At 44.4% G+C, this 24,413-nt stretch overlaps 1 protein-coding gene across 1 annotated transcript in view; it reads left to right on the forward strand.

Moving 5' to 3' along the window:
- Positions 1 to 24,413, forward strand: part of KSR1 (kinase suppressor of ras 1) — a 507,520-nt gene that overhangs the window by 13,892 nt on the left and 469,215 nt on the right. The window lies entirely within an intron of this gene.

The raw sequence follows: 24,413 nt of genomic DNA on the forward strand, positions 1-24,413 counted from the left end.
GGGCCCTTACGTAACACCCTCACTTTTACGTAAGGGCCAGAGCTGCCGACTTTGGACTTGGGACAGTCTGGGAATAACTTTTTTTTTTTTTAATGTAGCGCTTCGTAATACAGGGTCTTCCATTTCATAGCGTTGCAAAGCAGGTGCTATTCTTAACAAATTCACTCTAATTCATTTGCCTTGAATTTACAGAGCTGAAGAGGTAAAAAAAAAAAGCTATGTCAGGATTGTAATCTGTGACATTCTCGTTCTGCCAAGTCCTCTGCAGTGGGTGCATTAACTAACTGACTTGAGTAGAGTTTAACACTAGGCGATAGCATGTACTTTTGATAACTTCTAGAGGGGTCACCAACCAAGCACATAGGTTAGTTCTAGGAAAGAAGTTGGCGAAAGCTGTTGTCTTCAAAATGTTGGAAAAGGAGTCGCGACTCCTGACCCAAGCACTTCACTGCCTCAAGCTTGACTGCAAAAAACATCTAGCCTTTGGATGTAAATTGGGCCTTTCCAAATAGAGTTCAGTTAGCGCAAACTCGATACAAAGGAAATTACAGTGCTTTACATGAGTACTGGTTACATTACACAAGAACACATTAATTTTTGTAGCAAAGGGGAGATATCGTGATTTATCCAGAATCGCAGGATGTTGAGCCGGCGTCGAGACTCGAACCATGTTCTCCAGTTCCAAGGTCGGCAGCTCTGGCTCTTAAGCCACCGCCTCCCCCCTAGGGTTCTTTGTCTGGTGTGTGTTGGGGCAGTCTGAGAATAACTCATTTTTTTTTCTTTATATAGCGCTTGGTAATACAGGTTCTGCCATTTCATAGTGCTGTAAAGCAGGTGCCATTCTCAACAATCGCTATAATTAATTTGTAGTTAAACTGCCTCTTCTGTTATTCTCTTTGGATACAGTCAATGCTTATAAAAGTTAGGCTCACATTGCCAATGTAGAGCAATGATTCCTTTAAAAGTTTAACACACAGAATATATATGGCTGCCCCCTATTCTTTTCTCCTAACACTTTTGACCTCCTCATTCTCTGGATTAAGTGCCATGAAGGTGCCTCTTTGTGGCTTATTTGGTGCTATGAGAGATTAGGTAAGCCCACTAGAAAGGGTTGCATCTCTAAGGTATCACAGCCAGTCTGCACGAATGAGGCAAAAACACTCTCAAGATGGCGGGCTTGTTGTGTCCTCTCTCCTGCAGCGACATGCCTGGGAAGGTTGTTGTAGCACCTGGCATACATCCACTATACTCCAAACCAAAACACATGGGTAAAAGCCATTGTCATTTACAACACCAATAGCTCTAACTCTCACAAATGTGAGACCTATTACATTGCAAATGCTTGTTGCTCTAATGTCTCCCTCACCTTTTGTATTTTCCTCAGTTTTCATGATACTGGTTTTGTGGCCTGCATCAAGGGGCCCTGAATGTGATTGTATGCCGGTTTCTGTGCAGATATTTGCTCCTTGTCCCCTCTGCGTGATGACAGTGCTAGGTGTGCTACCAGCGGGTTTGACAATCTCTTGCAATGTCAGTGACTTTCTGGCCTGGTGGTATTGTTTGGGGGCCTCTGTAAGGCTGATATGAGTGTGTTAGTGTCTGTCCAGAGTCCTGTTGAGGTGCTGCTGCTTCATAAGGAGCAGGAGGGCATCTCTGTCGCTCTTTAGTGCCTTTGCCTCTCAATACCAGCATGGTGGAGGGCAAGGAGCAGTGTTGACAGAGGTGGTGAAGTGGAAGGGGTGACCATTCACCTTAAAGAATGAGACACAGCTTTTAATAGTAAGAACAGAAACAGAAGGTATACTTCATATTAGTAAAGACGTATTAGCGATTCCGTTTTTAGAATAAAACAATAAAGGCTTCCCATTAGAACATTTTAAACATTCTTTATTTTTGAATCAGCGTTGTGCACGGTACTTAAAGAATATTTTTACATATAATCCAAACAAGCATTTGCAATGCATCGGGTCCCGAGTTTGCTTGAGGTAGACCTATTCGCGTTTCAAACTCCTAACCGGACTTTTCTTGCCCCATGAACTGAAAAGTAAAACAGTTTCACATAAGCGAGCCCACGGCCACCATGAAGCATGATGGAGCCACACAAAAGGAAGCAGAAGTTTGCTCGCAGTGAAACGTATGGGCAAAAGTCATGTTACCGGCAAAAGTGCAATTATCCATGTAACTGGCAAAAGTGCAATTAGCCATGTAACTTGCAAAAGTGCAATTAGCCATGTAACAGGGTCGATGTCATGAAAAGTGCTTTACTACTGACCAGCAGGATTGTGCTGCCTGTGAAATAAAGAGAAAAAGTAGTCCAGAAACCATATGGAAAACATGGAGCCTCGTATGTTTTCAGTAGTTGGCTGGTGCGCTCAAGGAGGGCTAAACACCGGAAAAGGCATGACATATGCATGCCTTTCACTAATGAAATGAAGCAAATTGTAAAAGGTAAACCCACGAACCAACCAAACTCATGGGCTTGACATGGGTGTGGTTACAAGCCTGTAGAAAGATATCAACATTGACAGAGCGCTTTGCGCTCAACCCTAAAAATGAGCAAATGTGGAAAGAACCACCTCACCTGGACTCTTGTAGCCGCAGTGGTTTACAGTGAGGGCAGATCTGGGCAGGAGAGGCTCGGTGACAGCTGGTCACTTTGGTTCCTGTTCGGCAACAATAACGATGGAAGATAGATTTGTATACTTGCTGTTCAAATATGGCTTTGAGCTTGAACAACTGATGTGTGTTTATTTATTACGGTTTACTAATGATGCAACTGGACAGGTTTTTCATATTACTTTTCTAGCGCCTTGCTAGGGTTAAAGTGTATTTGTTTTGCAAGCGCTGCTGCAGTGCAATGTGCAAGAGACCATCACTTTTTTTCTAAACATTGCTAAGTGTAAGTGTGGCCACGTCCTCGCTAGTGAGTTGATTTTCCCTTCGGGTGGGCCAACCTTTGACCTGGACCTAATGCTAAGTTTATTTATTATTTATTTTCAGAGTTTTTTATATAGCGCGAACAAAACCCTTAGGGGTGACAAAGAGCTTTATAGTAAAAAGCAAGGTGGTTGAGATACAATTGAAAAAGTGATACACATAAGAAAATAAATACAGACAAAATTACTATTAGTAAAGAATGGAGTAGTGGGGGGAGCCACAGTTGGAAACCTTGGAGCTTTCAAAATGGTTCATACTTTGGTTCTCTGTTTCCTGGTGCCTAATTGAACCTTAAAATACCACTGGGCCCAAGGACCGTGGTCCTGATCCCTCCATGCCCCTCCTCTCTGCAGCCTCGAATACCCCAATCCTGCTTGTGCCTGTGATGTACATCCATCCATGATTGTCGAAAACAAAATACTTACCTGCTAACCCTTAGATGTCCGCTGTAGGTGTGGCGTCACTGTTAAGTCAACAGGCCCAGCCCTCCTTAAGTCAGATACGCTTGCCCATCGTGATCTGTTAGTTGGCAAGGGGGTGGGGAGCATGCGGGTGGGCTACCACTGCCCGCAGGGGCCTGCAGGAAGTCCTTTGGAAAACCAGTTGTGCGTCATGTGGCTAGATCTCTGCAGCTTCTCAGGTGCCTACGTCAGAGGCAGGGACCACAGAACCCTGGAGCAGGGTAAGCCCCGGCGGTCGGCAGCAGCGATTACTGCAGCTTGCTTCAGGTAGGAAAATGGAGCAGCTGCAGACACAACCTGCTGGGCTGTGGGTAGCCTCTTCCGAGCTTCCTTCTGCCCCCCCACTCTCTTGCCCTCTACCCTGGCCTAGCTCGTGTTTGAAAGGGGGCGCTCTCCACGCCACAGAATACAGATGGTACTGCCATCCCACTTGCGTTGCTGTAAGAGATGACAATTGAACAGAATTAATTAATTCATTCTGGTTTATGTGGTGCAAACTGCTGGTCTGTTACAGGGTGAAGCCATCACTTGGGACTGAGGAACACTGAGGCGTAAGTCTTCATTGGGGATTGACATCTGTGTGCTCAGGTGTTTGTTTTATTTGATGTCTGTCTCTGTGATGTAGCTGATTGATGTCCTGCATGTGGAGTTGATCATGGTGGAGTACACACCATAGCCTGTGCCTACATTAAGAGAAAAACCACAGCTGCACATATCCCTGTGTGTGTGCCACTGATCACAATGATTAGTATTTAGGTGTACATCTATGCATATATGTGTGTGTGTAAATCTCACTGCAGTGAGTAGTGTCTGTGCAGAGACTAACAGCTGACCGCGATCATTCCTGTCTGAATGTGCAGCTTGTGTAGGTGATTAGTGTCTGTTCAGCGGATTTCAGGAATTAGTATGTGTCTGATTGCACTAATGGGAGCTATTCTACAACCATCTGTTCACTGTCTGAGACTCAGCAGATAACTTTGGTCCAGAAGGACCAATCAGTGACACCCTGTGTTCATGGGCAAATCATGATTCTCCAAGCTTTACACATAGTCAGCCTTTGTCAGCCGTGGTCAATCTATGCGGAAACCATGCTTTTCACCACACGTTATGCTGGTGCAGACGCAGAAGTGGTGTAAAGTGTAACAAAGTAATATAAGTCGTTGTTGTAATTTTTCTTCTCCTTTTAAACTCGGCACTCACTTAGCTCTACTGTCCCTGTACCCACCCTCTGCGCTTTCGGTCCTCCCTCATTCACTTGTGGCTTTCTCGCCACCCTTTGCACCATTCTACCCTCTTTATCCAATTCCTTGTAAAACTTATCGTGCCGAGCAGTCCTTAACCTTCCATTCTCCCCTGTCCTGGACCTTACTGGGCATTCTTGACATCTTGCTTCTCCTGACCTTCCAGAGTCTACCGGTCTCCTGCCCCTCCCCCCAGTGAGGTGCCGGCCCACTTTTCACTCTCCCTAACTCAAATGACCAAAACTAACAATTTAACTCTATAATCTCTACACTCGTGAAAACGTGCTCTCACTGTGGAGCGTTTGTGCCATCTGGCAAGAACATTCCACGTGCCTTCTAGTACCCTCCTTAGAAACTCCTTCATCTCCATCAGGTAATGACTTTGCACTAACAAACTCTCCCCTGGGACACAAACTGGGTAAAAACTCTTTGATACATCAAGCTCTTAAGTTCGGTTTCAGGTGTCCTTTGTGCATAACCATTGCCCTATTCTCTACACTTGTGTATGACAAGTATTCTTCTTTGCTTGCTTCTCCGCAGGCGTGACGTTCCCACCGACTGCTCGTCCTATCTCGGTCCTCTTCTCAGTCCACTATCCCTTAATCTATCTGAAGAATGCATCTATGTTGGGCATGACAGAAAACCCCAAATAACTCTACCATTTGGACGAAGTGGCCAAAACTCATCACTGCAGTCTGTGGACTGTACCACCTGTCCTAATTTCCCAGGGAGAGATCCTGTTTCAGTCTCATGTCTGACAACAGAGAATATCTCTCTTCAGTTCTGGAAGCAGAATGAATGGATCTGGACTATAGTTGCCAGTGTTGATCCTCAAGAAGAAGGCAGTTGCAATCTGTGATGGTCCTGCAGCACCTCTATTAGGCAACTGTTTAATCCTGGACTGCTTTCAAGAACCATGGCTAACTGAGTTTCGCCACAGAGATCTCCCACTGCTGTCATTACCTATCATTTACTTTTGCTCGAACAAAAGGGCTCTTTAGGCATTACCCAGGTGCTTTTAATTCAGAGAAATTTGCAGATAGAGTTTATACTGCCTATGCATGAAATTATTCTGTGTGCAAAAATGTTTTCGACATGTAGGGATTTTGGACTATCCCAGCACATGCCACAGTGTAGTCAGAAACCTAAGATGTGTATGTCCAATATTGTAAAATAGCGGGGCCACAACATATGAGTTTTTCCTTGAGTGGCGTATGAAAAAGGGATCTGTGTACCAAGGAATGCTCAAGACGTGTGCAGCACCACATGCAACTCTTGGCATATGAAAGCGTGGAGATGTGACTTCAGTGCCACGGCAGGCTGTTTTTCTTCCAGAAGATGTGAGGATTGGAGTTGTGTTCATTTGGATTTGAGAGAAGCTGATGTTTTTCAGCAAAGGCCAGGTAAAGTGCTTGTTTTTTTTTCGTGAGGTTGACTTTAAATGGTATCAGTAATGCTCAGAAGTGGTGGAGTCAGCACTGTGCCTGTGGCGTGGAATGGTGTTCGGAAACCTGGGGTAGTAAACTTTGACTGAGATCCTGAGGTAATATGTAGGAGCAGACTTTGAACCAAACCTCAGGATTGCCTTGCATACTTGCCCTCACTTTTCCATGATGAGAAACAGGTGGCAATTTAGAATAAGGAGCTCAGGTGGTGAATGTGCGCACTGGAAAGCGACTTCAGGCGAGGTGGAGATTTTCTGTGCCGCTAAATGAACTGTGTTCAGTGTAGGTCCAGTGGGTGCGGGTTCAGGGTAGATTATCAGCAGATTTGGGTCTTTACTTTGGGAGGACGTGTGTTGGTGTACACTCCCCCTCTCCTTTTGTCTTTTGAGGGATTATCAGGTTATCCGTGGACTATTGAAATTAGTTCTATTTAAATTAATTGTACGTAAACATATATTCTAAAGTTGAAATTTTGAAAGCTGAGCACGGTTCTGCATCTGTTTTTGACAATCCTTTTCTAAGTTTATTCCTAGTAAAACAACTACTTGTGCCTACCTTGGCCAAGTATGGAACATATCCAAGCCCCAATTTCATGTAGATGTGTGGACACCCAAAGTTGCGAGCTCTGACAGCAGCCGATAAGTCTTTGTCTAGAACATAAGCGTGAAGGCCCTTAGAAGACTGCTCAATTATGCCTTTCTTTGGAGTAGCGTGTATTGGGTCTGCATCTTCATGCTCTCTCACAGCTTCTTGTTCTCAGTGAGTTACTTCCATCTCTCACAGTTGGCTGGTTGAAGTCTAGCACGTGATTTCTAGGCCGTGTGAAAGTGACTCGCAGTAGGTTGTATCAGTCGTTCTTTGTGGTAGTCTGAAACTGAGGGCCATGTCTTCTTAATGGAACAACTCAGCCTTCAAGATTCAAGGGTTGGGTGAAGGGAACAGTGCAGTCCACAAAAACAAGATAGGGGTAGGGTGGCACATATTCCATGTTGTTTGATGACTCCCTTCTTGCACTGACCATGGGATTCATTTAGCTGGGCATTTACTTCAGACTAATACATATTTTTCTTTCAAAAGCCTCAGTCCTATTTTAATCTGCTGCAAGATGAAATATGAAACTATAAATCACAGTCAAACTATTCTCAGTGCCAGCCTTAGAAGCAATCTGCTAAAGAAGCATCCTGGAGAACTGCCTTAAATATTGGAAGATCTCCAAGAAATATGTGTTCATCATGTAACTTTTGCTTCTCACTTAGTGCTGTCCTGACCATGCTTGAAAATACTGTACTCTGATGCATATGGATCTCTGGTTGCTTGGGCCCTGATGTACAAAGCCATTTTGTGGTTGCAAAGCTTGCGTCTTCCAAAATCACAAGGTCTGTGACTTAAAAAATTGCCTGGGGACCACTGCCAATTCTCGAGCAAACAAAAAAAGCTTTCTTTTTAAACGCAGCCCACAGGGCTCCATTTAAGCAAAGAAAGTTTGTTTTATTTAAATGTAATCACGGACATAGTGGTTTGTTGATGGTCTGCTGACCCCTTCAGGCGACCATCCCTGTGAAGGTATCCAATCATAGTGAGGCACAATATGCAACTTACCTCACAAATTCTTATGAGGTAGGTAACCTTGCAGCCCACTACAAATCAACATTTTGTGAATCAACCTATTAGTACATAGGCCAGCTTGCAAAATTCTTCACCAGACCCATTTTGCGATCACTTTTTGCAAACTGAAATTTTATACATCAGGCCCTAAGCATCAAGAATATATAGATTTACCTATTTGTTGTTGTTTTTTGTACATTTTTGAGTTTGTTCACAATTCTTGTGTTCATTGAGCCCATCGCATGTTCATTCACACATTCATTCTTCTGCCTCTTTGCAAGTTTCTTTAAGTAGAGCCCAGGCATCAGGCTGTATTGGTTATAACGTTAGAAACTGTTCTATTTCGAAAGTTTGAGAGGCACAGCTGAACCCAAATGGCCGTATTTACACACAAATTTTTTTTTTTTGTGTTTGTAACCGTAACGCCTTTCCAACACCTGCCACAGGCTGCTGCTGGTGAAGGTGTTTTTTGTGTGTACACCTGCTCGTCTCTTTCACGGAGGGCAGATGTTCTACAGCAGCTGAGAGACCCATTGATGTTTGCTTAAATGAGGAGCCAAAGTGTTCATGTGCCGTGACAGGACGGCTGTAGATATAGATTATGAATACGGGCCAGGGACACTGAAAGGCTGGTAGGTTTAGGGCAGAGTCACCCGATCTCTTTACAGCATTTATGATTAATCTTGCGGGCTCATTTAAGTTCCAGACAAAACGCAAACAACATTAGCATCCAATTTCAACATGAATACCTGGATACAAATTGTATACGGATCCAGGATTTGGCAGGTATTGCCTGAAAGAATTAGTGTGGACAAAACTGTGTGCAAAGTGAAATTCTCTGCTTTACTATTCAGAAAAATACTAGTACCAGTTAATCCCTGCTTTGTAACTTGGACTCTGGGGCAAAACTGCAATTTGATGTACTTAACTTTGCAGTAAACGAAGTAAATCTGACTGAACCTGACTATTTTGCTTAATTTCTGTTGTTTAACATCTATTGGGAGCCTTTTTAAGGTCTGGTAAAAGGATCCTGGGACCCTGAATAAATTCAAGAAGACAACCACCTGCCCATGCCGTTCTCTTACACCCTTGTGCTCCCTTTTTCTGGTATGTTTACAGTCAAGCACAATGATACAACTGTTGTTGCACTGTCCTACTTCTTACAGACACTTTCTGTCATGAAGTGTTCCCTACAGTTAACCATGTTGAGGAGCTGAGACAAAAGTACCCCTTAAAAGGATCTGATGGCTGTAGCGCTATGACACTTGGGGAAACATAGATAGACATGTTGCTCATTAGTAGAACACAGTGGCCTAGTAGGTTGGTACCATGTCTGAATTACTAGTGAGAGTTACACATTTGCTGCCCAAATATGTCCTTTGCTTTTCATAGAACAGATTTAAACAGTTCAGGAACTTACAGTTCCACAACACCTTTTTTCTATAAACTTGGAGTACACCAATTCTCCTAACCCATCTGCTTATGAATAAAATATTTCATGTCTGCCAATCTAATGTTGGCAGTAACAATCCATGAACTCTAGTTTTCCAGGTTGTCTCTTAGATTAACCAAAACATTGTAGGATAAGATGGCACAGTGTGTACGCGTTCAAAGGTTCATGGACTTCATCAGGTGTACTTAAAAATGGCAATTATACCTCCTTGGTGATTGAGTTTTTGGGCTTCCAAAGTTTATTCATTTTACTGTCTTCATGCTACATTTTTGCTTAGTCCAGTATGTTATCGGAGCCTGAGCTTTGGGGATTTTTGAAATGCTCTTGCATGACATCAAATCCCTCTTTGTAAGTATCCATACAAATAGATACTTGCATGGATACAACTATTTGCACTTTGTATCCTTGCTTTGCTTCCTACCTAGTTGATGGTTTGTGCTCCATGCATGGTGCTTCTCTAGTTCTCAGCCCACACCTGTGGACTTGTCTCAAGAGTGGTGTGGGCATTTATAAAATATATACACTTGGCCAAGGGACTAGATGTTTCAGAAATCTACTTGTCCTATAAAAAACACTTGCCCCATTTGGTGACAATTAGGCCACATTCTCAATATATCACAGCTATGATAACAGGCTCACTGATTACATCAGGACTCATGTTAGAGCAAGGTTCGGGCTTTAGCGAGGCTTTAATCGTACATCACCGTACTCTGAACACACCAGTGCTCTATTTAGCTCAAATCTTTGTGAATATTCACAGGCTCTGCAGTTGAAAATGCCTCTGTTTGATTGAGCTCTGTTTAGGCCAGCTTTCTCACCATGGTAGGGCTCCCAACATACCAGCACTTTCATTATGTTGGCATTCTAATTATAGTATTGTTCAGGGAATGATTGTTGCTATCTTTCTTATTTTTGTTTTTGAGGAAATCACTTGTGAATTGCTCTAGAAAATGCAGGTTTAAGCATTTACTAAATTTCACAAAATGCTACTGTAAATAAGTTCAGAATATACTTACAGCCCAGTCTGTAGGTTGCCAACTAAGAATTACAAAGATTGGCTTGAGTCTCTCATTCTCCATTTACCCACATTGTGTAATTCTTGGGAAAATCACTTCAAATCACTGTGCCACAGTCTCTTTTCTTACCTTATTTGTGAGCACTACTGGGTGCTATGTGAATGACATGAGATTTGTTTATACAAAGAAATTAACTCTGCAAAGTATTCTCAGTTAAAATGTTATGGGTTCCCCATGCATTTAAGTATGGCTTACACATGCAAATGTTGGGTTTTCACTCATAACGGGATTTACTCCTATGAAGATTTTTGTATGAGTGAATCTACTCACAGGGGCTGAAAGTGGTCATTCAAGGACTGGAACTCACTCTGAGTTTGAGCACACCAACGGTTTTACATGTTTAAGGGAATTCACCAAATCCTCTCCAAACCCATCCTAACTGGAAAACGTTAGAAAGGTACCCCATGCTGAGAAATGATCCCCTCCCCCCCCCCGGGAGGAAAAGGAAATAAGTTTGAACATGAACATTCGCACTTGCTCTGTAGATTTCTGCATAAGACAATGTATATTTGTTATTCATACAAGTAAATGTTTATATTTACTTGTGTGAAAACTGAATTCACAAAAATTGCTTCAATCAATCAGGTGTCCATACCTATTTCTATAAATTCGTGTGAATTCCTGAAAGTCGTAAATCTGCACCAGTGCATGATCAAATGCCTGTTGGTGACAGGGGTATAATTTGGTTCTACACATTATACTTAATTTTTCAAAAAGTGGACATGCGTCAAACATGTTCAAATAAATGAAGCTTTATGGAAAAGTATTTTTAAATTGTCTTTGAAAACAAACACTATAGTTTACTAAAATTGCCGTGGACCTTACTTTTTGTTTTCAAATTGAAAATATTTGTGGGTACATTTTATTGCAAACTTAAAAAATTCTATGACAGTTTAAGAAAACTGTCTGTGACCTTCCTCCATTTGGCTTCCTTCTCGTGTATATAAGGAAGCAGAAGTACTAAGGATTTGGGTACATTGTGATTTTACAAAATAAAATCACCATTCTTGCTTCTAATCTAATGCATGTATTTGCATATAACAAAAGAGTAGTTTTCGGAGCATTAGAAATACATTTTGGAAAAAGTGTATACACAGTTATACTAAAAGCACTGTCATTAATGCATTCTGAGCTGACAACTCGCTGTATTATGAGAACGCTCACCATAACAGGAAAGGATGTGCGTTTATGAGCAATAAATACCATTTTTTGTATCTTCTACATGGGGATGTCTAACCTGCCTTAGCAACAGTCCATTCTCTTTCCAAAACCTAAAAACACACAGAGATTTGGAACTAACTGTCAGCCAAAGGGTTTGTGCTGTAGGGGTTAAGCCTTCTTTTCCTGTGGACAAAATACAGGTGCAAGCTTGTCCTTGTCCCCGGCTAAAAGAATTCCACAACCCTGCCCAAGACTCTCCACTTAGCCCTTCTAATGTTGTCTCTTTCAAAAGGTCTGCCCTCCTCGACATCCTCTCATGTTTTGTTTTAGCCTACCCGTTGCCTTATCTATTCTGCCACCCCTCTACTCTATCAGTAACCACGTTAACAGTTACTTCACTGTAATCGCCACTGCAGTGTCTTCCATTGAACACAGCTGAAAGGCAGGTTCTGCTTCTGTATTGATTTCATCCTGTAATTCCTACCTGCATTCCATAAGAGACCCCCTGGGACACCTCCTTGGAGATGTTTAATAGCTGCAACACTCTGCAGCACATTTGCTCGCTCCAAAAGTGGATTTAACTATGTCCTAAAGGGGGTGATTTAAGGGGTGGCATAGTGGGAGATTTTCATGATCATGTTTGAATGGTTCACATTTGCATGTGGGTGTATATGTTTCTACAAAACAAAATAAGGATCACCATCAATACTTGCAGAGTGGATCATTTTTCCTTAAGTATCAATCATGTGGAGGTTGACCAGAATGATAACTTTAGCCTAAAAAAATAGCAACCAGTTTGCATGATCGTTTGCACTGGTAATTTGTTTTAATATCTACTTTTTATTAGGTTTTCATCACACTAACAAAGAATTCTGACATCACAGTATAGAAATTACATAAAACGCAGACATCCTTAAGTTTACCTTTAGCCTTAAGGGTTTTAACATTTTCCTCATTGCAGTGCCCTGTCTATGCCCTTGTACCGTTGAACATTATCTGAACTAATGTATTTCCACCAAGATCCACATATTTTATAATACTTACTTAGGCATTCTCTGTTCTGGTAAATCCCCATCGCCAAGAATGCCCATGTGTTCATCTACCGATTCCATTCTCAAAGAGGTGGGACATGCCAGCTCAACCAATACTTATTAATATCTGTTTTGGCAATTAGCCACCCCAGTCCCAGCAGCCTGTGGGCAAATCAAGCACAATTCCTTTCCCTCTTAATTCCCAAGACTGCTACCCTGGGATTGAACTTAACAGTGCCTTCTATTGCCTTTATCAACACTGCTTCAGCAGTTCACCAGTATTGACAAATCTGGGGACATGACCAGATCACAAGCATGACGTTGTATTTATCTTCCTTACAGCTATGGCATGATGTAGACTGGAGGGAGTCTAATGATATCTATGTAGAAACTTAAATTGAATCCGGTGAAAGCATGCTGATATCGCCATTTCTGGAGAAGCCGTTTTTTCCTCCTCTTCTAGTATGCCACATCTTTTTCCCATTCGAGTCTTGGTGTCCTAAATGGGTCTGTTATATTTATTAGTAGTTGGATGTAAATTCTTGAGATTCTGTGTTTACCAAGAGGTGCAATGGTTATTTTCGTTTTGCACTGGTGACTTGTGAAGTAAACATGTTTTGGCTCAGTCACAGTGCAAAAGATTCGCCTGGTGAACTGGGAATCTTCTTTGAAACATGGACTCCTGAAAAGACGAGTTCACAGGGACTGGGTGAAAGGAACAGGGCAGTCCACAAAACCAAGATAGGGGGTAGGGTGGCACAGATTCCATGTTTGATGACTGCATTTGGGCCTTCCTCTGGCTTTACTGGCCCATTTAAGAATGGTCCAGTGCTCTGCTACAAGGCATGCCAGTGGAACAAGAACCATCGCCCTTCTCTAGTGGGTATAGAAAACTAAAAAAACAGAAGCTTCTTTTGTCAGAACTCACTGAAGCTTTCAACTAGAAGGGCTCTGGAACAGTCAATTCCGAACACTCTTTCTCCTAGCTTCTCTGCACCCATTGTTGATTTCCTTTCATAGGAACTTAGGGCCTGATTTAGAGTTCCCATCTGCCGATCGTCCGACACGGAGGCTGCTGCCATACTGGCTACCTCCCCGCCAGGCCCATGACGACTTTCCCGCTGGGCTGATGAGCGGAAACCGTCAGTATAGCAAGAAAGTGGTGGCAGCATTGTCACCAGCTCATAATCAAGCTGGCGGCAATGCTGCTACCTGCTGGGGGCACCAGCACCCTCACAATGCTCACTGTCTGCACTGCAACCTGCACTGCAGACAGTGAGCATTGCGAGGGTGCTGCAGGGGGACCGCTGCATTGCCCATGCCCCCTGCACGTGTCCTTGTGCCCCCTGCACTTGTTCTCTGCCAGGCTTTTCATGGTGGTGACACTGCCATGAAAAGGCTGGCGGAGAACTAGGTCGTAATCAGCAGGGTGGCGCTGACTTCAGCGCCACCCTGGCTGATTCCGACCTCCGCCACCATCTGCCCGTCTGCGTCAGTGATCCCGGTCGGACCGCCACAACTGCAGCAGTCTGACAGCTACCGCAAATTTTGCAGTCCGAGGACTTGTAATGAGGTCCTTCATATTTATTTTCTTCAGTCACATAAAAGTCTATCAGCTGTTTTCACATTATTGTCAAAACTTCTGCTACCTTACTTGAGTGTTACTGCACTGCCCCTCTATTCTCAACCCTTCTCTTTTTGTCACCTAAATTCCTCTTCCTCCATATGATATCTTGCAAAGAAAGGTATGCTACGTGTAGCCTGTTATCTTGGTATGTGTAGGAGGCTTTAAATATACTTTGGCATGGATTTAGTGCTATATAAAATCAATGAATAGTGGAAAAAAGTGCAAGGAGCACTATCCTGTAAATTCAATAATTATGCACACAAGAACTATGGTGCGTGTCGTGGACACTGTTTACCATATGACTAGGCCGCTACTGCCATGCCTTTACAGGGATTGGATAAGACAAAGAATCTTTATGAATGGAGTACACTGCATGGCCATGTTCAAGGTCATTTACAAATTGGGTTGGATTTCCCCCTCCATGTACCAGCCTGATCTAACATAATATTCATTGTGAGGTTCACCACCATGGATACTGGCAAAAAAACAGAATTGTCACAAAATCTGCTCTGGCGCAGTTGACAGGAGAGCAGACACCTTTGTGCAAAATTGCACTTGGTTTAACATCAAAAATAGTGCTAAATTATTTGTTGTTTCTGCACCACGCACAATTATAACAATAAACCTCAAGTTCTCCTTGTTTTCATCCTGTATTTTATACATAGAAGTGCTTCGAAAGATGCCTCAGAATGGGAAGGCATATTTCAAAGACTTGTCATATTTAGAATATGCGTTCTAAGCGTAAAATCGAAAAAGGTTGATTTTAAATAACCTCTGCATAAGTGTGAGTCATATACACTGTGTGCCCCCATAATTCAGAGGAAGAGCTAAAAAATGGTGCATTTTTTTTCTTTCGTTTAAAAAAATATATATATTTTTTAATAATCCTTATAGTTGGTACTGCTGTTCCCCTGTGTTGTGTTACTATCTTGGCAACCGTACTACAATATGATGTTTCCTTGATGTTCATCACATGTATTCCATCCAGTGCCAGCGAGTGCCTTTATTGCATGGCATCAACATATTTCAATACACTTTAAAAAATTGCCACAGAGCCTCAATTTGCACTGTTTACTTCCAAACCAGTAAAGTTACTGAGAAACCTTAAGAAATTCTTCATTGATGTGTGGCAATGCATGTCGATTGATGAAATCTGCTGTACGTCATGGCCTCCTAGATGCTGCTGTTGTCTGTACCCAGAAGCACTTCGGGGAATACCCTTGAACTTCCTCAAAGCTGGGCTACCCATCAGTGTCCTCATTCTCATGAGGTCCAGCCATCCCACTGCAGCAGCATCACTTCTAATCTGACTGTGGGATTTATGCAACAACCAGCTTTCTTCAGGGTAGGTGCTTGGGTGGCATTGATGTTTATTGAGAATACTATTAAACATTCAATTCTACGTCTCCCTTTTAGAATTTGAATATGTTCATAATTGACATTCGCTTCCTCTTCAGCCATATCTGATCATTAACGCAGAACATTGCTATGTGACACGTGGGGGGTTTATGCAAACTATTGTAAAACCTTGATGGTCTACCGTAGTGGTTCCCACCCTTTGGTCAGGGGCATAGCTTTAAGGGGGAGGGGAGTGTTTGGGTTGTTTCACCTCCCCTAATAAATGTATTTTCTGATGAACGGCTGGGTACATGTCTTTTCGTCAGGTATGGTGAGGTGTCTGTCGGATTTCACTTGGGATTTTTTGCATTCACACACTGTCAAAATATGTTTTTTTTAAATATTGTGTTTTCTCCTACCAATCCACGTTCCACTCCCTTGCCACTGCCTCTTAAACGTCTCTCATGCACCCTTCTTGTTGTATAATGTATCTTAATATTATACGCAACGTGATTGTTGGAAAATCTGAATCTCACCCACACACCCCCATCTTACTGACCAAGCTACGCCCCTGCCTGTGGTCCTGGGACTCCAAGGGTCCGCAGAGCCTCCTCACGGAGTCCATGACTGCTTACAAAATTAATATTAACAGATTAATAAAGTGTATATAAATAAAGTGGCTATTTTAAAATATACTGTAAATGTCAAGGAATTTGAAATTGGAAGCTGGTTTGTGGGAGCAGTGTAGGTGCATCAAACAGAACACTGTATGGACGATGTGTGACTCCAATTGAATTTAGAAAAGCTCCAACCTTCCTATTAAAACATTTTCTTTTATTTGTTTACAAATTAAATAAAATGTGTTATCATTTGTGTATGTGTTTGATGAAATGTTTGTTTCTGTATGTTTTTGTGTGTATTGCTTTGCAGTTCAAATCATCGACAATGTTTAGGCCTGGGTCCCTCGCTTCCAGTAATGACTTAGTGAGGGGTTGCCGGATTCCAATAATGATTTAGTGGGGGTCCCCGGAATCCAGTAATGATATAGTGGGGGTCCACAGAAGTCAAAAGGTTGAGAACAACTACCACATTATTAAATCATTCCATCTGTTTGTAAAGATCTGTTTATATGGCACATCCATATCCAGTTCTAATGTGCTGCGACGCATGATCAGATTATGTGGCACAGTTGTTTATATTTTAAGGCCATAAATTACAATTTATACGGCAAAAGGGGGCACATGTTGTATTTCTCTCATGTTAATACACATTTTCAGTTTCAGGGTGAAGGTTTCACCTTATTAGTACAAATTAGCTTCGCAAGGTGTCAGCACAGCACCACGCAGGGCACATTTTTTCAGTAATTTGTGATCCATTTGAACTTGAAATATAATTTTTTGATTGAAATCTGCAAATTATGTATTGTGTGGTAATTGTGTTAAATCCATAATTATGTGTAAAACAGCCACATAATTGCATCATTCCAGGTGCCCTGGTTATTATCTTACTTCACACTACTAGTACTGTAACTATTAGAAAGCATTTGTGACAATATCATGCTCACAGCATGGCTGCAGGTCCTATATCTGGACCACCTCAAAATCAGAATCATACCTCTTCACCAACCTTTATATTGACAATCCAAAATAATTTAACATACATTTACTGCACTCTCATTGACATAACACTACATTAAAGTCAGATAATGGGCAAAGGTCTTTCAAAACAGTTGCCTAAAGCCAAGCAAACAGTAACCTACACCAGTGGTTCCCAACCTTTTGACTTCTGTGGACCCCACTTCATCATTATTGGAACTCGGGGTTCCCCACTGAATCCTTATTGAAACCAGGGGAACCCCCTCAATGAGTCATTACTGAAGGCTAGGGACCTAATCTGCTCATATTATTTGATTTTCTAAGCAGTCACGGACCCCCTGAGGAGGCTTTGCGGACCCCCAAGGATCCCCAGACCACAGGTTGAGAACCAGTGACCTACACCACAGCAGCAAAAACAAACAGCAGTGTCCTGTGGTACACAGATCCCTACACATCAGGCTTCAAACATTTCAATAACAGATTGTAGATGACTAGGATGTGTTATAATCCATCATTATACTGATTGACAAAACTCATAGCCAAGGTCACCGATGTTTGCGCCAGGGCAGGACCTAATTGTGCAACAGTGTTGACTAAATCAATCAGGAAGAAAAGGCACATTATGCGGCATAATATGCCACATTATGTGGTACTATTACTTAATTACTTAGCCATTGTTTACAAGTTAACAGTAGTTAACCCTCATAAGTACCAGTTTAAAACAAAAACGCAGCAATAAGAAACTTAAAGGTGACAAACGAACCTTTGCAAGGGCCCTCCCTCTGCGCAGAAACACCTGCTGCGTTTTAGTGACTTTTGATCCGTTTGATTTAGAAACAATACATTTTTGTTAAAATCTGCAAATTATGCAGCAGATGATGGAATAAGCGGCAAATGGGGGAAATCTCTAATGTTGACAATACTGCACCTGCTGAGTCACCTAAATCCAGGAGCCTTGCCTATAGCAAGAGCAGTCCTTACGGTTACTGTTTCTGCACTCTCTGGTCAAGAAAGGACCATTTTTTTCCTCTTTGACTGGTGGACCCCACGGCCTGTACTGGTAAAATTCACACTGCGGGTTCGCTTATGCAGAAATAACATTTGTCATGAACTTCTCTTTGTAAACTGAACGTCAGGCTTCATTGAGGTGGTCCTCGTGGCTGCATTGGCCTGTTTAATTTCATTTACGCTGCCCATAGATTTTGACTTCCTAGAAGGTATGTTCTCCGGTAAACCTTCGCCGTTCTTGGCCTTTGATGTCTTCCTCGTGCCGTTCATGGAACATTCAGGAATCTGTTCTTGGGGCGCCGAAGCGGGGCTGCCATGGGAAACCACTGGTAAGGGCACGTCGCGCAACTGCTTGGAATAACGCGTTCCATAAACAAGGGGCTGTCATAAAATACACTCTCTTGTCATCGCAGTCAGTGTTATGGGCTTTGGATCAAAGGAGCAGGAGTGTTTCAAGGGCATAAAGTACCTTGTGTTAGTCTTTTATAAGCAGCCTTGGAGGCAATGACCTCTACCTGCACTTAAAAATTAATCACTCCGTTTTTCAATCAGAAAAACACAATCTAAACTCGCGTGTTACCATATAGGGTTTACACTTCTACTGCAGTTCCTAGAGCCAAAGCTTGGAAAGTGATTTTTGTACAACAACTTTATGTTGTCCCAGTGCCGTCTGACTCGCAATTTTGAAGTTGAACCCGATCAAATCCCATATGTACTCACAGTGTCATAAATGCCAGCAGTCTAGAGGCGGAAAGCAAGAGATTTAAAAGAAAATCTGGAGAATACATTTCTCCCATTGAGTTGTATTGAAGGAGGGTCGATTTCAGGCGGGGGAAAGCCAAAATAAATTAATTTTTGGCTTAAAAAATCAGGAGTCTCGCTCCGGAATTGGGTATATTGGCATGTATGCAGTCTCCCTCCCTGACAAACATACCTGTGTTGGCACGCGCTGGCAGGCCCGTCACAAGGCCGACACGCGCGCTTCCTGCGGCAACAAAGCACAGACCACACAAGTGCTAATGTCAGGTCATAAGAACCGCAAACTCTGTTCTCCTCATTTATTTTTAGGCTCCTGGCCAGACCAAGTACGTTTCTGGCATCCGGGTCAACGAGTCACGACCACTCCCTGGCGTGACACGTTATGCCATTGCATCCCCTCCCAACTTTATTTGAGCTTAATGACTGAGACACCACACAAAGTCTTTCAGTCTTTGGGTCAGCACCAGGTTTGGCCTGAGATTGTATTGTTGGGTCTGGGGCCACTGCTCTTCGGCCTGGGACTCGGGTGGGGTGTTTTCTGGGGAGCTCGGAGTACCTGGTCAATTCGCTGGCACCCTGTCCCTAGCGCTTCGGAATTCCGGACTATCTGATTCAGGCTCAGGGTAGATCAAGTCTGTTTTGTAGTTGGGGGCTCCTTGAATGTTACCTTCCGGAACCAAGAGATGTTCCGGACACTGTTTCATTTGTTTTCTAGGCCATTATTGTGGTTCCGGCCACCCTGCTGATGTCCGACACTCCTGGTTCATAGGGTATGTGAAACTTCCAGCCGGGTTTGCGGTCCTTTATAATCACTTGGTCTTCAGTTTGCAGGTGCCAGGTCGTCGCATGTCTCCTTCAAATTGCCTGGTCATTTGTCTCTCTGTCTCATTTGAGTCTCATTTTGGCAGTACCGGGGTGGTTGCCACCCCGGACAGGTGGGCATGGTGTTTCTCTTGGTCCCTGATAGCATGAGGGACCACAGGTCTTGCTTTGTGATGCAGTGGGGCATTCCCTGATATTCTCTCAGGAATCAATGGAGATAGAGCTCCGGGTTACCCCCTTCCCACATGGCTATTCGGAGGACTTTTTTGAGCGTGCACATGAAGCGCTCAACATTGCCGTTGGCTTGGAGCCACTGCGGGGTGATTCAGCGATGTCTGATTCCCAGTTTATTCAGGAACTCGTGGAATTCTGCCCATTGAAAAGGGGTCCCATTGTCCTTGCTTTCTTCGGGTAGTTCAAACATGTCAAATTTCTTCTTGAGGACGGGTGCCACGTTGCTGAAGGCACTACAGTCAATGACCTCGACTACTGGATATTTCGAATACCCATCCATTAGCACTAGTGTAACTCCGCCATAGGGGAAGCTTCCAAAATCGAGGTTGACCGTGGACCATGGCATGTTGCATTGTTCCTCGGTTACAATGGGTGCTGGCACTTCTGGGGTGCTTGTTAGTTGGCAGGCTGGGCATTGTTTTACACAGTCATCCACTGCTGCTTCTAGGCCTGGGAACCTCACGTTCTCTCTCATGCGTGCTTTCATTTTGACTGTGCCTTGGTGGCCTCCGTGTGCTAACACGGTCACTCGTTGCTGCTAGCTTGACGGGATGACTAAGCGGTGCCCTCGTAGGATGAGGCCTTTTTGGGCTAGACTGAGCTCATTCCAGACTTGCCATAGTCTTGTGAGCCTCTCTCGTTGCTGACCCATCCGTTTACTTCTTTAAGAAAACTGGTCCACGAATCACCATCCAGAACTAGCTTCACCTTTTCCAGGACGGCATCTCCCGTGGTGACCTTTTGATATTTCTTAGGTGTTGAGGGTTTTTGGTCAGCTAGCATTTGCAAGCACTCTTATATGGGCCTCGGTTTCTTCGGTTCCCACTGCAGGTCCTTGAGCGGGTGCCAGGATAAGAAGTCGGCTGCGTTCTTCATTCCGAGCTGGTACACTACTTCCAACCCATAATGTTGGAGCTGGATGGCCCACCTTTCGATCCTTGGGGGCGTGTGTGGCACAGTTGCTTTGAACACCGGTACTTGTGGTTGATGGTCTATGATCACCCTGAATGGCCTTCCTTGGAGGTACACGTGGAAGTGTCCACAGGCCATTTGATCGCCAAGGCTTCCTTTTCTATTTGCTCGTAATGCTGTTCGGTCTGGGTCAAGTCTTTGCTGGCATAGGCGAGTGGGGCCTAGTGGCCCGGCTCTACTTCCTGAGTCAGGACTGCCCCTTGGCCTATGGGGCTGGCATCAATCACTAGCTAGGTTTTCTTTAGGGGGTCGAAGTAGGTCATGCGGACTTCGCACAGTAGTGCTTCCTTGAGTGTCTAGAAAGCTTTTTCCTTCCGAGCACCCCACACCCATGGGGTATCAGTCTTTGTCAGGGCTCGGAGTGGCTTAGACAGGGTAGCGAGCTTGGGATTGAACCTGCTGCAGTAGGTGGTCATACCAAGGAAGCTGTCTACCTCAGTCACTGGTGCTTGTTTGGTGGCTTGAGATTTCCTGGGGTCAACATTGATCCTTTTCTGGTTGAAGACATATCCAAAGATCTAAATTGACGTCTGAAAGAAGGCACATTTTTCTTTGTGCAGAATGATGCCATGCTCCAACAGGCACCTGAGTGTAGCTTTCAGATGTTGATGGTGTTCTTTGGCTGTGTTGGAGTGGATCAGGATGTCATCACTGACGTTAATTACTCCGTGTAAACCAGACAGTGTCTTGCGAAAGGCATCTTGAAACACCTCTGCGCCTGATGAGATGCTAAAATTCAGGCATCTGTATCTCCTTAGCCCTAGATGTGTTGAGAAGGTGGTGATATACCTGCTGTCTTCTGCGAGGGTTAACTGGTGGTAACCGGCATTTAAGTCAAGCTTCGAAAACCACTTTAAGCCATGATGTCATTGATAGTGGGTATGTGCCTCTCTTTTGATTGCTTTGTTGGAGAGGTGCATGTCGATACACAGCAGGATCCTTCTAGGTTGTTTTGGTTTTAACGCATTTACCATGGACGATACCCAGGGGATGGGGCCCGATACCCTCTCTATTACTCCTTGATTTTTGAGGTCATCCAAATCCTGCTCCCCCAATGGGCAGAAGTGGAACGGGATGAGTCTGTGCCTCAGGGCCACGGGTTTCACAGCTTTGTTGATGTGGAGCTGGATGGGAGGAGCCTTAAGACACTCAAGACCGGTGAACAGCTTCAGAAACTGTCCCAACAGCTCATCAACCTTGAACGTTCTGATACTCTTCACGAAAGACACCAGGCCTAGTTCTTTGGCTGAGTGGCTGCCAAGGAGGGTGTCTGCTTCTTTGCTAACCACGTGGAATGTGGCTTGGATTTCCCTGTCGTTTGACTTGATGCTTACTGTCATTCGCCCCTTCAGCGGTAAGGGTGTGTGGCTGCCATAGGTGAAGAGTTTTGGTGGTCAATGGTGTCCGTGTTGGGCGAGGCCGAAGGTGCATATATTGTTGTAGGTCCATTACTTTCACTGATGCGCATGTGTCTATCAGAGCCTTTACTGGGGACCCGCTCACTTCAACAACACACGTTGGCTAGGGTCGCCTGTGTTTTTTCAGGTCATCTGTAAAGGATATCAGGAATACATCCTCTTCTTCAAGAGACTAGTCTTCCGTGACAGTGTGTGTGGTGTGGTAGCGTGCAGCATATGGTGTTGGTTCCTCTAACGACAATATTTTTGATTGTCCTTTGGGCATTGCTCCCTCCTCTTGCACCCCTTCCCTTTGGGTTGCTCCGGCAGACGATCGCAAAATAGTTTCGCTTTCCACAGTTGGATCATGTGTTTCCTTGGACTGGACATTCTTTTGGATTGTGTTCCTCTCTTCCGCAGTACTTGCAGCATCGTCCTTGCTTGGTTGGAGTGTACGTTCTCATTTTTCTTCTGGGCTTTTGTGTCTGTATTGCATCTGCTTGTTCTATTTTTATTGTAGGAGGTTTCTCAGGTGCTTGGTTTAGGGCCAGGTCCATTTCAGTTGCCCAGACTGCTGAGAAGTCATGCAATCAGGCCATGATAAGTATATCATCTACACTTATGTTGGGCTGCCTCAGGATGGTGTCAGTGCACATGCTTGCAAGCTCCCTGAGCCGTGCATAGAACTGGTCGATGGACTCCCCTTCCTGCTGGCGTGCCTGGCGAAGTTTAAAACTCTTGAAGTCTGGGTTGAATTGCAGGTCGAAAAGTGTATTCAGCGCTCTTACTGCTGCATCATAGTCATCAACGGCACCAGTGTTCGGGAGGTGTCTGAACTTATATATTTCATCTCCCCCTCCCAAAGTGTAAGGAGGAGCTACCGCTTGACTGCTCCGTCGCGTTCTTGGGTGGCCACAGAGTAGTTCTCCAGTCTGCCGACCCATATTCTCCAGTGAGGGGACGCTGTTGCAGAATCAGCTAGCTCGCTGAACGGCCAGAGGGCCCCTTTCATGGTGTGTTGTTGTAGGGGGTGAGGTGAGTTGTGGACTAGTGCTGGCACATCAGTGGGCTGAGTGGCGCAGTGTCTCTTGTTGCGTGGCGTGCTGCTGGACCACACTGGTAGCACGTGGGTCAAACAGGTGGCATGGTACCTATAGATGATGTCTTTGTGTGGCAGACAGGCAACTGTGGTTCTTCAACTGGCCTGTGTGTTTATCTTACTCTTCCTTATTTTTTTTCTCTTCCCACTGTGCCTGGAGTACAGGTTTATTATGTTTCTTTTATTGGCTTTTATTCCAGGCCAGTTGTGCAAACGCAGAGCAATGCAGGCCCCGGGGAGTTGTATGGGCGTAGTTAGTGGGTTGGGCCTCTGAGCGGTGCTTCACGTGTAACGCAGCTGGCTTTGGGGGTGATTGTAGGGGTGGCTGCGGTCAGGAGACACGAGGTATCCACTGGGGGAGAGTCCGCCCATGGTCTTCAGGTCATTAAGGGGTAGGGGTCTCCTGATTTCGCCGGCAGCCAATGCGGGTGTGTTGCTGGGCTGGAGGCTGGTGTCTGGCGTCTGTGTCTCCCGTCCGGTGGCAGGCGGGTGTGAGCGGTGTCGGGAGGGGGGGGAACTATCCTCCTTACCAGTGTGATGGCGCACACTGGTAGGCCCTTCATTAGGCCGGCACTCGCGATTGCTGCAACAACAAAGCACAGACCACACAGGAGCTAGTGTCAGGGCATAAGAACTGCAAACTCAGTTCTCCTCAATTATTTATAGACCCCTGGCCTCCTGGCCAGAGGAAGTACATTTCTGGCATCCAGGTCAACCAGTCATGACCACTCCCTAGCATGACACTAGACTGTGGTATGCCATTACACTACCCAATGCTACTCACTGCATAACCCTTGATAAACCACCTGAAGCTCATTGCACCACACCCTGGGAACCCCCAACCAAACTAACTCCTGTATTCCCCTTCGACACAACCATTCCAACGTACTCGCAGTATCTCATAGACCCGTGCCACACTGCCTCGATTCCATATGGGCAACAATGAAGTGCTTGAATGATCACTTGGGTCTGCTCGACACTATTTTTCAGCGTGGGCACACATTAGAGACCAAGCGCTGGGACTCCTTCTGGATGAGCATTGTAGGTGAAATTGTCAGACCCTGTGGGGACATCATAAGTGGCGACTCCAGATGTCCGTCCCTCATGGAGCGCCCCAAGGCAGTAGCCCACCATGCCGCCAATCCTAGTGCG

This window comes from Pleurodeles waltl, chromosome 3_2, assembly GCF_031143425.1.
Source record: "Pleurodeles waltl isolate 20211129_DDA chromosome 3_2, aPleWal1.hap1.20221129, whole genome shotgun sequence".
Taxonomy (NCBI): domain Eukaryota; kingdom Metazoa; phylum Chordata; class Amphibia; order Caudata; family Salamandridae; genus Pleurodeles; species Pleurodeles waltl.